This window comes from Condylura cristata, unplaced genomic scaffold, assembly GCF_000260355.1.
Source record: "Condylura cristata isolate star-nosed mole 26May11 unplaced genomic scaffold, ConCri1.0 scaffold00025, whole genome shotgun sequence".
Taxonomy (NCBI): Eukaryota; Metazoa; Chordata; class Mammalia; order Eulipotyphla; family Talpidae; genus Condylura; species Condylura cristata.
In genome coordinates, this window is record NW_004567126.1 from 4,652,572 (window position 1) to 4,665,452 (window position 12,881).

The 12,881-nt window shown below is 34.2% G+C and overlaps 1 protein-coding gene across 2 annotated transcripts in view; it reads left to right on the forward strand.

The window, feature by feature from the left end:
• GRIA4 (glutamate receptor, ionotropic, AMPA 4) overlaps positions 1 to 12,881 on the forward strand; it is a 337,046-nt gene that overhangs the window by 97,967 nt on the left and 226,198 nt on the right. The gene's annotated exons all lie outside the window — the stretch shown is intronic.

Genomic DNA, 12,881 nt, shown 5'->3' on the forward strand with positions numbered 1-12,881 from the left:
AGGTATTTTATGGTTTCCGTTCTTATGTCTAGGTCTTTAATCCACTTCGAGTTGATTTTTGTGACAGAAGTGAGGCAGTGATCTAGTTTCATTATTTTGCATGTAGCTTCCTTTTTGGGTTTCTTATATGTGAAAATTATAAAATTATCATTCAATTTTCCATGTTTAAATTTACAGAGATTATTTAGAGGCCACTTTTGACATATAAACTAAAACAACTATGTCTTGCTCTTCTAGAAACTGATGATACAAGTTTATTTTAGTAACTTTGAAACTAAGAATTACAAAAATAACTAGTAAATACTTCAAATTTTGAAGAGCAAGTAGGAACATATAACTGAAACTCAGTTATTTGTACAAATATTTTATAAAGAAAATTATGTTTTAGAATTTGTGTCATAAAATTAAGTAGATTTAATTCAATTTCTTAATATTCTAAGGAGCTGATTCAACTTTTATATAGTCTGATTGGCAGTTTCCTTTAAAGTATGGGGACCAAGTCCCCCATTATAATTTGTGGTTTTCCTGCAAAAAATTAGCAATGCCCTCAGTCAGCCTGCTACCTAAATATGATCAGATACAAGACTATTATCTATTTTGAAATAATTACAGTCGTCTTTCAAAATGTCATAGGTTCACATCCTGTAAATCAATCGTAAGGGATGTATTTGCAAGTAATTATTTTATTCAGAGTTACCAGTAAACTATATTGTTCCATTTAGACATGCTAAAGCATATATTTCTTAAACTGTGATAACATCTTCTTTAGATAAGTAATGCAATTGTAATACACAAAATAACTCTGTAATTTGAAGTAAGTTTTACCCTGTAAAGTGTAATAGATCCAGAAATACATCTTTGTATCAAGTTCTTCGCTAGGTATCTTTGAGATTCTTCCATTAGTAAAGAGTCTAAATTAGGTTCTCTATGTCTGCAAAAGATGGACAGCCAAACCATCTGTTTGTTTGGCTTCCAATATAGTGGATTTGTTATCTACCAACAACTCACACTTGCCGTCATGAAAGCCAGACTTGATGATAATCATGATTGCTGTACAATTTTTATGTTTTTTCCAATCTGATAAACACTTAGTTGTGAAGAGTATGCTGTCAAATCAGTGTAAGTAAAATCTTTGGACTGTAATCAAAAATAACAATTAGATTTTTATCAAACTACCTTGTATCCTGAAGAGCTGCCACCATAACAATGGCATAATTTTTAAAAATGCCCTGATATACCCAATATTGCATTCATTTATGTATTTATTTTAGGATCATTGTTGAGAATATTTTATGTTCTATAACTTCCTTCCCTATGTGATTTGAAAAATCTTGTAGATTTTAATACTTCCTTTTTCCAAGGAGCCTACCCTCATTAATCATCAGCTGGTTAGTACAAGAAATCTGATGAGGAAGAGATTATTCACATCAAAAATATTCACATCAAGAAAAACCTACTTGTACGTTACTAAATTTGAGCTAGATCTTAGAGGTTTGAATATATTTGATCATAATAGAGTAGACAAAAGATTCAAAAGAATATAATTCTGGTCTAGTTTAGAGTAGGTTATTTGCAGCAACAACAAAAAGAAATAGGGCGTTTAACAATCAGTAAGAGAACTTATAACTGTTGTGAGTTTTTACATCAGTAGAAGCGGAGCTTCTTTTTGGCTTTTAGGGGGCCTAGGTATCTTTCAATGGGTGATACAAGAGTTCTGTAAAACATGCTTATAATTTCTTCATAGTTGTCAAAGAAAAAGTGCAGAATACACATGAGGGTCGAAACATCAGGCGTGAAACTGACTCACTTCTATGCAAATTTCATTGGGAAGAACTTAGAACTCAGTGGAATTGAGAGTGAAAGAAGAGTTAGCAGTTATAAGTAGACTCTGCCCAAATATTAATGATACTAAATAAAAATAGGAATATTCTGGGCATAGTAAAATGTGTTTTGTTTTTTATTTTTTCTATTAGCTATGACTATAACTTCTCTGTGCATTTATTATCTGTTAAAACTATCATTTTGCAAAATGATATGCAGAAATATATGCAAAAAATTTAGCTGTTATACTTAGAAGTTTCAACATCTACTGAAGGTTACCAGATTTGCTAGACACTCATTGTTCTATGCTGTGGAACATATTTTAGCTGTGAGTAATGTACATTTTAATGATAACATAGAAAAAAGAATGAAATGAAAATACTCCTAAACATATTAAAGTAATTTATTTACCTCTACATTTGATAAGATATATTTCAAATGATTTTCATACTTACATAACTTTCTTAATTTACTAATTTTAAATGTTCATATGATGGTTAAAATAAAATGGAGTATTTACTTTCTTTTAAATTAAAACTTATTGTAGTTACCGAAAACCTAAACTACCTATGCTATAACAAAATACGGTGTCCTTTTTTCTGGTAACTGCTTAAAAAAGGATTAGTGGACATTTTCACAGCGATCATTACTTTGTACATTATTTCTGTAGAGATGCGTACATTATGCCTGTATATAATTTCTGGTGTAATGGACAGTTCATTAGAAAAGAACACTTACATTTACCGTCAACACCTCTTTGTCCAGACATGTGCTGTTAGGTTCATGATTCAGTGGAAATGTTCGCTGTGGCAGAAGGCAAAAAATGTAAAAATGAGGAATGATTGAAAAATTTACACTCAGATGGACTGTAATTCAGTCTGCACCAGAGAATACACTACATTCTAATGTAAATTACTTCAGTACCTCACTTTAGAAGAGCAAGTTGTTCTCACTTTTTACCATTTGATAGGTAGTTGCTCTAATCCATAAAATCAATTCTGTACCTTCACCTTTTCAGACTCTGTAATCTGTTTTTTCAGCTCTGTATAGATATGTGTTTTAGCAAACTACTCCATGGCAATTTATCACTAATCTGAAAAATATTAAAGATAAATGAATGCTTTCCCCTTATTTGAAAATGAGATTGGCATTATCTTTTAACCCCATGGAGTGAGTCACTACAAAGGGAATGATGGAGCTCAGAATTCCAGAAACACCAGTCTGAACAGGTCCAGTCCTCTGACACACCTTTTAAAAATTCATTTTTCCATGAAGGGCAACTTTTTCATGTAACTATACATAGATCTTATTTATAGAACAAAAGGTCAAGAGAAAATATGAGTGGGCATTCTGTTTTTACTGAGCTACATTAGCAGCCACCTCTTAGAGGGCTGTAAATTAGAAACCTTTAAAGGACTTGAAAGAAAGTTAAACTCTACTATTTCCTAAAGCACAATTTTAAGAGACATCTCCTTTAATGCCATGTCACATATTTCTAAATTCCTAAAGGGACTTGGGCAGATGGAAGTTTGAGGCTAGTGAAGAGTTTAGATTTTGAAGTCAATGTAAATAACAATAGAAATCTGTTTCAGGATCATATGAACACATATGAAAAAAAAATGAGGATTTGTTTTTGACCCACCACACTTAGAACAATTACCTAATACATGCAAGCCTGCCTTATGAAACATATGATGCAATGCAAATATTAACTATCAGTGTCACTATCCTTTTTTAAAAGGGTAAAGAAATCACACTTGATATGACAGAACACCATTATTCATACAGATTTATGAATAGATCTAAAGACAAAGCACATCTGTCTCGGAGACTCAGCTTAAAAATGTGAATATAACTCCCCCTAGTCTTCTTCACAAGAGATTAAATAAAAGAAACTTGACAGAGGAGAGGTAAAAGAACCACCTAAAATAGATTTTTTTTTTTAACAAATCTCATGCACATATAAGGTCTAATGAAGTCATTTTTTGTTTTTTGCTAGTAGTTTGAAACAGTTAACGAATGCCGCCTAACTAACTTGGAGGCTTGAGTTTACTGTTAACATGGGTGCTGCCAGAAGGAGAAACAGCTACACACAAGCTCTTTCCATCCCATTGCATCCATGACAGCCATTCTTTTCAGCTACCAGCATATTGAAATGGAAAAAATTTGTTCTTGCATAAGCTCCTTGAACCAAAGTCTTGTTAGTTTTAACCATTTGTTTACTTAGGAGTTTGAAATCAGCAAGGAGACTCAGGTAAGGAGTTAAGCAGGAATGAATTTACATCATAGATATAACATTGTGCTCCCCATTTGAGTCATTAGCTGTGTTGTAGTCCATAATCTTAAAAATTTAATGTCTCTTTCTGCAGCTCTGAAGAGCTGCCTTTTTTTGTGTCATTTTTCAATTTAAAGGGAAATTAGCTGATAACCAGTATATGGCATAATTTCTAGAATAGGCAAGCTGAATCTCTTGGTAAATTGTTCCCTCATTTTGTTACTAAATTTTTTTTAATTATGGAAATGCTCTAGAAAATGGAAAATACTACAAAACGTTCTACTTTTCACCCACAAGGCTAAATAGAATTCTGTTTTCTCTATCTTTTGCATTTTTACTGAACAGAATTGTTGTCAGAATGATAGGTTAACTATAGCGTGCTCTCATGGGCCACAATGCTTTAGGGGGTTGGGATTCTTGATGTATGGTAGATTACCTCTCACCAAACCAGTAATGCTTCTTTATTCATATTTGCATTTCCTCTGAGCAGGCAGAAGTATAGGTATATTTGTGAACCACTTTAGAGCAATATCAGAATTAATGTAGCCCTCGAGACAGGGCAAAGTAGTGGGCAGCAAGTACTTAATGCACAAATCAAGACAGAATTTATTTTTTAAAAAAAAAAAACTAACCACATAAAGTAAATTGACCACATTTGTGATCAATTAATTGTGATCTGAAAACAAATGAGAAGCCCACATCACTCTTCTTGATGTCCCTACGTGATAGAATGAGTACATACCATGAAGATGATGTTTCACCTTCTGTTGACAAATGTCTAAGTTGGACTTGGGCTGAGTTGTCATGGATGATATTCTAAAAAATGACTATTGAACCTCAAATATGGACAGTTTCTTGTATACTGTATTTTTGCAGGAACCAACATCCTTTAAAACTGTCCTTTAGTCATTCACTCAGCCTATTTCATCCTAAAAATCCTTATAAGCTGTTATACTTTATTCTTTAGTGTTTTACAAAATGTATTGACCTGTCATCTTTCAAAACAACCTCTGTGATTTTCTAGATCAAAAGTAGAGAATTCTGTCAAGATTCCAGACTTCTTAATGTGCTAATATGTTTAAATTGTGAGGTTTTCCATAAAATTCCAGCTGACTTTCCTCAGAACATTTAAAGATCAATGTTGTGGGTACTTTTGTAGGTACTTTTCTGTAGAACAATCACTGCTTGTAACAGAGTGGCCACAAATGGCCTCAAGTAGCCAGGTACACCTCAATCTTGAACTCGGTTGGTTATCATTAAGTAAACTTAAAAGTAAAATTTATTGTATCCATAAGTATATTAAATGTGATGGAAAAATTTAAGTCTAGGAAATGGAATTTTTCAAACAATTGTTTGAAAAAAGCATACATAGTAATGAAAATGAAGATTGTATATGCAAAATGTGACCATGTTATGCTGCCATTCAAGACAAAGTGTTAGAAGTAGACTAGTCCTCACTTAGAACCAAACTGACTCACTTTATGTGCTCAGCCCTTTGGATGAATTAAACTCACACATTAGCACAATGCTTGTCGTGTGTGTCAAGTGGCTGTTCCATTTCTGAGAAGTGTGAGAAAGGGTTCAATGGCTAGATCTCCAGCCTGTCTTAGCAGAGAGATTCTTCAGGATTGCACAACATTGCAGATTCAAACTGCAGAACAATTAGTTGTTCCTTTGGAATATTGTTCCAATCCTCATTGGGATGTCAGGAATAAAGTATATTTTAGTTTTCCTGGATATGAGTTACTCAGCCTCCATGCATCCCTGCAAGTGTTAAGTAGAGATGTGGACATCAAATGAGAGTGGAGGAGCCCAGCATGAAGAAACTATTTCCAGGGATAGTATTCTGTGATTTAGAACCCTCTATGTTAGATATTAGAGGCTTGTTCCTGGCATCAGGGCCTTTTACATATTTTTCTTCTAGATTATTATTCAATACAAGATTATTTTGGTCCTGTATTTAGTAGTTGTTTATGTCTCCATAATCTCCTTTGTTGGTTAAGGGTTGCCTTGAGGTTCTTTGAGAAAATAACCATTTTAATGACAGATTTCTACTGAAAGTAGAATGTTTTTAAAAAGAGAAAATTCCAGTTCTTTTTTTGTGATTTAGGTTTATTTTGATACATCGCCTAACAGCCAGAATGCTGCTTTTGTCCTAATGTTCCATTCTGCCTGATTTTTCATTTTCCCTTTACCTTTGTCCCCTCCAGTCTCATGAATGGACTGTGAGATTACAAAATGCAGGAACTCTTGTAGTTTAATTTGTGTTCTCAGCATAATATCTGGGAATATGTGTTTTGTTTTTGCAAAAAAAAAACAATCTATTAACCTAGCCTCAGACAGACACATGGTGAAATATTCTGTAGTTGGATTTGTTTGATTGCTTGTACAAACATTTTATTAATAGTGCAAAGCATTGCAGTAGATCTCTACAGAAGGCCCTGCCCTAGAGGGGTTTATGACCCCTCCAGAAGAAAAACTTAATTAATCAAGTAATTGCACAAATTACTTGTGTAATTATTAATTCTGACCTTTATCTTTTCCCACATTCTTCCTAGAATATTCTGCCCTCAGTTATTCCTACAGTCCTCTGAATAAGATCCTTCCCAATCATATATATTACATAGGGAGGGTTTAGTAGTCCGTGATACTCTGGCAGTACACCTGTTGGTGAGAACTTTGAACTTGAACTCAAAGGCTGTTTAATCTCTGTAGAAGACTCAGTTATTATCTTCCTGCATTCTAAATAAAGCCTTTCCTCCTAGCTATTATAAATAGTAATATATTTGATATACTGAAAATTATTGTTAAAAAATTTTAATGCCCTATACCTGTCTCTCATAAACCTTGATCTCTTGAGATGCAGTATTCTACTTTTCCCTAATAAAATTATATGTATATTTAACCAAGAAACATTGCAATATTATAAAATTAGGTGGTTTCAAATGTCCCTCTGCTACTAGATTATTGAAATGAAACATGCTCATATACTAGTCCTTTTGGTTAACTTCCAGGAACTATATGATATGCAAGTTTTTATGACTATGAATTTTCATATATTGCCTTCTTTACAAGTTATATGAATTCATGTTTCCATCACCACTAAACAAGTTCATGCCTTTGCTAATATTGACTATTATTTTTCTAGGTTTCAGAGATTAAAATAGTGTCATTTAATTTGTATTTCCTAACAATTACACTTGAGTTTAGCTATAGCTATATACCATTTATGTATTTTATAAGATAGTGTAACTATACTATATGTTTATTGAAATACACACATGAAAAAGAAAAAAATTGGGATTCATATTTATAAATTAAAATTTTTCAGCCAAACTTACTTGCTAACAACACTAACACTATAATCACACCTAGAATCTGTTACATCTATAAATCAACCTAATGATTTCTCCTCTGAAATTTTTTTTAATTAATTAAATATTAAAACTTTTGGAGTTACAATAACTCAGTGACTCCACAATTCTTTTTAAGGAAGAAGATAACTGGACCCTGGATTCTGTCAATGAGTAAGGTTAAAAGAGGGACTAAAAAAAATGAAAAAGGCAAAGAGGGGGGAGAAAGTCTTCCTAATTACACAGGAATGTCTCAGCAGTGAGCAATCATGAGAAAGGAAATGATAGAAAAGCACTTGACATTTAAATGTCAATTTAATCAAATTATGCAATTTTTAAATGTGGTTGAGTGTAATGGGGTCTTTAAATTGTTTAAACCATTTCTTTTTCAAAAACGGTCCAGAGATTGAGCACTTAGGTGCCCTACTCTGTCTTTTAAAGTAATACCCATAAGGAATTACTTGTGGAATTATATCATTATGCTTCTAAAACTAAAACATAAATTCAAACAACTGTGCCACAATAAAAGATACCAATAGATCTAACTAAAAATAATGACTAATCAAGGGCCCTCCCTGGTGGCACAGCAGGTTAAAGCACCGCACTAAGAAGCTAAAGCCACTTCAGCATGAGCTCGATCCCTGTTCGATCATATGGAGGTGACCCATATGGCACGGCTGACCTCCCCTGACCGGCCTGCTGCTCCCCTCAGCAGTTTGTTAGTTACTTTGTTAGTCAGCCTGTTCTGCTCCCCACTCCACCTCTGGTGAATCCTCTCACTGCCCCTGTACCTCTGGCCTGTACCCCTGTTCTGTATACATAAATAAATATATCTTTAAAAATAAAATTACTAATCAGCATTTATAGGAACTTAATAAGATGACCAGACAAAGACCAAATTAGAAAGGGTATGCAAATTCTAGGAAGGAAAATTATTCAGACTATGAGAAAAGCAGGGTATAATATTCTCATCCCCACTAACTTTATTTCCCTCAATTTTAGGGGGAGTTACCCTTAATCCAAATGATCTCCTCTTCTCACCATTCATTGGACAGAGAATTTATCTCACTCAAACTTTCCCAATATATCGGCTATTTGTGGAACTGTGAGAAATAGGTTTCCCAGAATAAGTTATCCAAGGAAATGGTTGACTTAGTTGGCTACAAAACTCAATAAAAGTTGAGCTTTGGGTTTGAACACTAATCATAAAGTAGACTATTTTTCTCTCTAGTTCAAATATAATTCCTACGTCAAATATAATTTCTGTGTTATGGGGAAAACTAACATATAGTCAAGTATTACTATGTTCTTGGAGGACAATAAAACTGACCACATTGTTGAAAAATTGATAAAGAGAATGCCAGTAGTTGCAATTAAGAACACTGGATTTTAAATCGATCAATGGGTGGGTTTGATGGTTATCTCTACTGCTTAGTTCTTTGAACAAGGACATCTTATTCTCCCTGAGTTTTGCTTTCCTCATTGGTAAATGTTTCTTATTTATACGTCATAGATTTGGGTGACTATTAAATGTAGTACTATATCTAGAATAATTAAAACAGTGCCTGAAATCATCTAAGCAGTCAGTATCAACGATTAATAATGGTCAGTATTCTTAGTAGTAAGGGACAGTAACTAATTCTGATTCACTTAAGATAAAAAATGATAACTTACTTAAAGTTTCTAAGTTCTTTCCAGCATGGCCAGGAACAGATAACAGACTTAGGACACTAAGGCCTGAACATTTCTCAAATTTACCACAAAATTGTCCAGTAAGTACATTCTTGGTTCAGTGGAACCAGCTAAATCAGATCTCTGGAAGCATTTCAGACTGCTTTGTGGAGGATGTGTAGATTTATAGAAGTACAGTGTGTTCCTGTGGTTGGGAAATGGGTCTGGTGAGGTGCTTCGAAGCGTCCCATGGCATAGGAGGGAGAAGAGAAGACTCTGCACCCGGTCGCCGCTGCAGTTCCTCAAAGAAGAACTACATGGCAAAATACTAATGGAAAGCCAACCCCAAAAAGACATGTCTGTGTATTACCATCACCTTGTAGGGTAACACTATCGCCCTCTATTTGACCAAGACTAGCATTGCACCAGCAAGTGAAGGAGAATGTTCACAGGAGCCAGCGCCAGTATCACACCTAAAAGAAAGTAGATGTGGAACTGAGAGCAAAAAGTTGATAACTGACACACGGGCATTAGCATAGTTGCCAGGAAGGCTAGGGAACAAGAGACTCCAATACTTCTTGGTACCTTAACAGACAATTTCAAATTAGGGCAGCCAAAAAGAATGACAGGCATCCACTACACTCTTCAATTGCATTAACTATTTCTTCACGGTTTGTCCGTTGCTTTCACATTCCTTATTTCGTATGATATGGCCAAAACTCATCAGTCTACATTTAAATATCCTTTTTATATCTTTTGTTTCACATCATCTTTCTTATGCTCAAATCATTTTCTAAAAGTAAACTCAGAGCATTAGCAAGCTATCAGATACATATTATCATGCCATCATTACATTGAAAGAGTTAATAGTGTCCTAAATGTCTGCACCATTGTAATAAAATTACCAAAATCTAACAAAAATAAAATAGCCAATGACTTGTTCAATATTATACAATTGGATTAAGCAACCTTTAGCTATAATACTTTATTAATATTTGCATAAGGATAAATAGAAATACAAAGGCCATATAAATGTCATATATTTCATGCACATTATACATATATGAAACTCATTTATTTTCAAATGAATATTAATCGATTTCTACATAATATGTATATCATATATTCTTTGTAACTTGAAGATTTTTTAAAGATTTATTTATTTATGCATACAGAACTGAGGTACAGGCGAGAGATGCACGGGCCATGCGAGCATCACTAAAGACAGAGTGGGGAGAAGAACAGGCTGATCGATAAAATACACTGCTGAGGGGAGCAGCAGGCGGGTGGGAGAGGTCTGCCACACCATGGGGATCACCTCCAGGGCCCAGGGTCTAACTCACACGGAAGCAGCAGCATCCAGCTTGCTGTGCTGCCTCCTAATCCATCTTGCCACGAGGGTGGGCCTGAAATTTTGTTTTGCTCTCATTCCTTGATTCTTCTTTTCTCACATCATGCTGGGTGCTCCCCACTCCAGCAGCATTTGATATTAATAACCCTCTTTCCACTTTAAAGCACGTTTTCCATTGGGGTCCATGATACCGCATTGTTCTGGTGGTCTCCTTAATCCCACACTTTTTCTATAAGGCTACTTTGCTAACCTTTCTTTTTTCCATAAATGTTTGTTTCTGCACCTTTAAATTTAGCTGCTATTAATTAGTTATATACATATTCAAAATTTCTTTCTCCAGTCTTATATATATGCAACTCCTATTTGACATCTCTTTGAACTTCCTCCAAGAATCTCAAGCTTGTTATGTATAAAACTAAGATACCTAGATTTACTTACTTCATGTCCACCCCCATAAGTAGTAAACACACAGCTCGCATTCAATTATTTGCTTCAAAGAGAGACTAGTCCTGATTTTTCCCTAACACTTGTATGACGATTCATGGGAGTCATATCCACTAAATATTCCTTGAGTCCATCCTCGGTGCCTGATTATACCTGTCAATTTTTCATGGATTACTACATGTCAGTTTCCCAGGACTTGACTAACTCTGTATCATTCATTCTCCACACAGTTGATGATATTCTCTCTATATAAATAAGGTTGTTTCACAAAACTTCTGTACACAAAGAGATTGACCTCTCCTGCCCTTCAGATGAATCTATACAATTCTTATAGTTTTCTAAGGTCTGGCTTTGCATTTCCTCTCTAACCTTACCATTCACCATTTGCCCTCCCTCTCTAGAAACCAAACAGAATAGTTTTGTTTTGTTTTTTTTTTTTGTCTGTTTTGTAATTTTCAAATGTCATATCTGAAATGTCATATCCTTATTTTGTGACTGGCATATTCCTAGTTAACACTCAGATTACATATGCATCCTGACAGCACTGTTACTGCCCTCGCTTGTATATGCATTTACTACAGGTGTCCTCAGTTTTTCAATGTAAGAGTAGGGATCACGTGAGAATTCTTTATTTTGGTGTTTCTCGTATTACCTAATTCAAATTAGATGCTCTGTATCATTGAATGAATATTCTAACCCTAGTAGAATTAAATATCATATGTAAATTTAATTTGCATATTCTTAAATATTTGAAATTATTTTGCTTATTTTGACATTGTCAACCCTTTTAGAGTGAGACATATTACGCAATTCAGTAAATGTATATTGAATTAATAGCTACCTACCTCAAACACCTAATAGTATTCAAAATCTTTAGATTCTAAGTTAAAACCTTAAAATTTTATCCCATGACATCTGTGACCATTATATTAGGGAGGAGGAGGAGAAGAGTGGGGAAAAAGAATCAAGTCACAAAAACAAAAACCTGCCTAAAGTCTCCTGGCTTATATGTCTATATGCCTTTATGTAAATGAATGAAAGAAATAAGCAACTCCATTTGTCTTAATCAACACAAGACAAAGGAGAACAATTTATATAGCATGAAGCACTACTGATTAAATATTTAAGTAATTAAAATGTACTCTGACCCAAAATGAAAATCTATGGAAGTAATTGCCATTCTTTCAGTGCAATGATTGAATGAAATAGTTTAACTAATACCAGGACATAAAGCACTGTGCACTGTCCTCCTAACTAAATGGAGTTCATTCTATGCAAGTAAAGAAATGCAATATAATATTTTACTACCTAAAGTAAGTTATGTGAGTACACCCCATTTGCTGTCTGTCAAACCTCCTGTATTAAGTAATATAGCCTATAAGTTGCAGTTTTTTTTTTTAAGGTACAAGTAGATTTTTGGTGCTGAATGTACTTTTTATCTCTCTCTCTTTTGTTTAATCTAAGTTGAAGACTTCTACTTTGTCAGTATTTAAAGGCCACCAGCAAGTGGCCTTTAATTCACTTTCCTCTTCTGTAAAAGGAGAGGCCATCTATATAGCCTCTAAAGTATATTCCTCAGGAAAGACATTGGCTAATGCCATTTTACCATGGGCATTAGCAAAAGACACAATTACAGACATTCTTTTAGCACTGATAATAAACAGCTGAAATTTAAGAGTAGCCAGTTAAAATGAGCACTGGGAGAGTCAGAAAATTTAGTTTGGCAGAGAAATGTTAGACCCAACATGAAGGAGGTCTGCAACCTTCTAGAAAACTGTCAATTCAGGCAATATGCTGCTCAAATAACAGTTATGACCCACTCTAACACTTGAATAGGTGACCACCATTTTTTTTTTAAAGATTTATTTATTCATACAGAACTGGGGTACGGGCCAGAGATGCGGAGGGTGAGAGGACTCACCAGAGACAGAGTGAGGAGCATAACAAGCACATCAATGAAGTACAC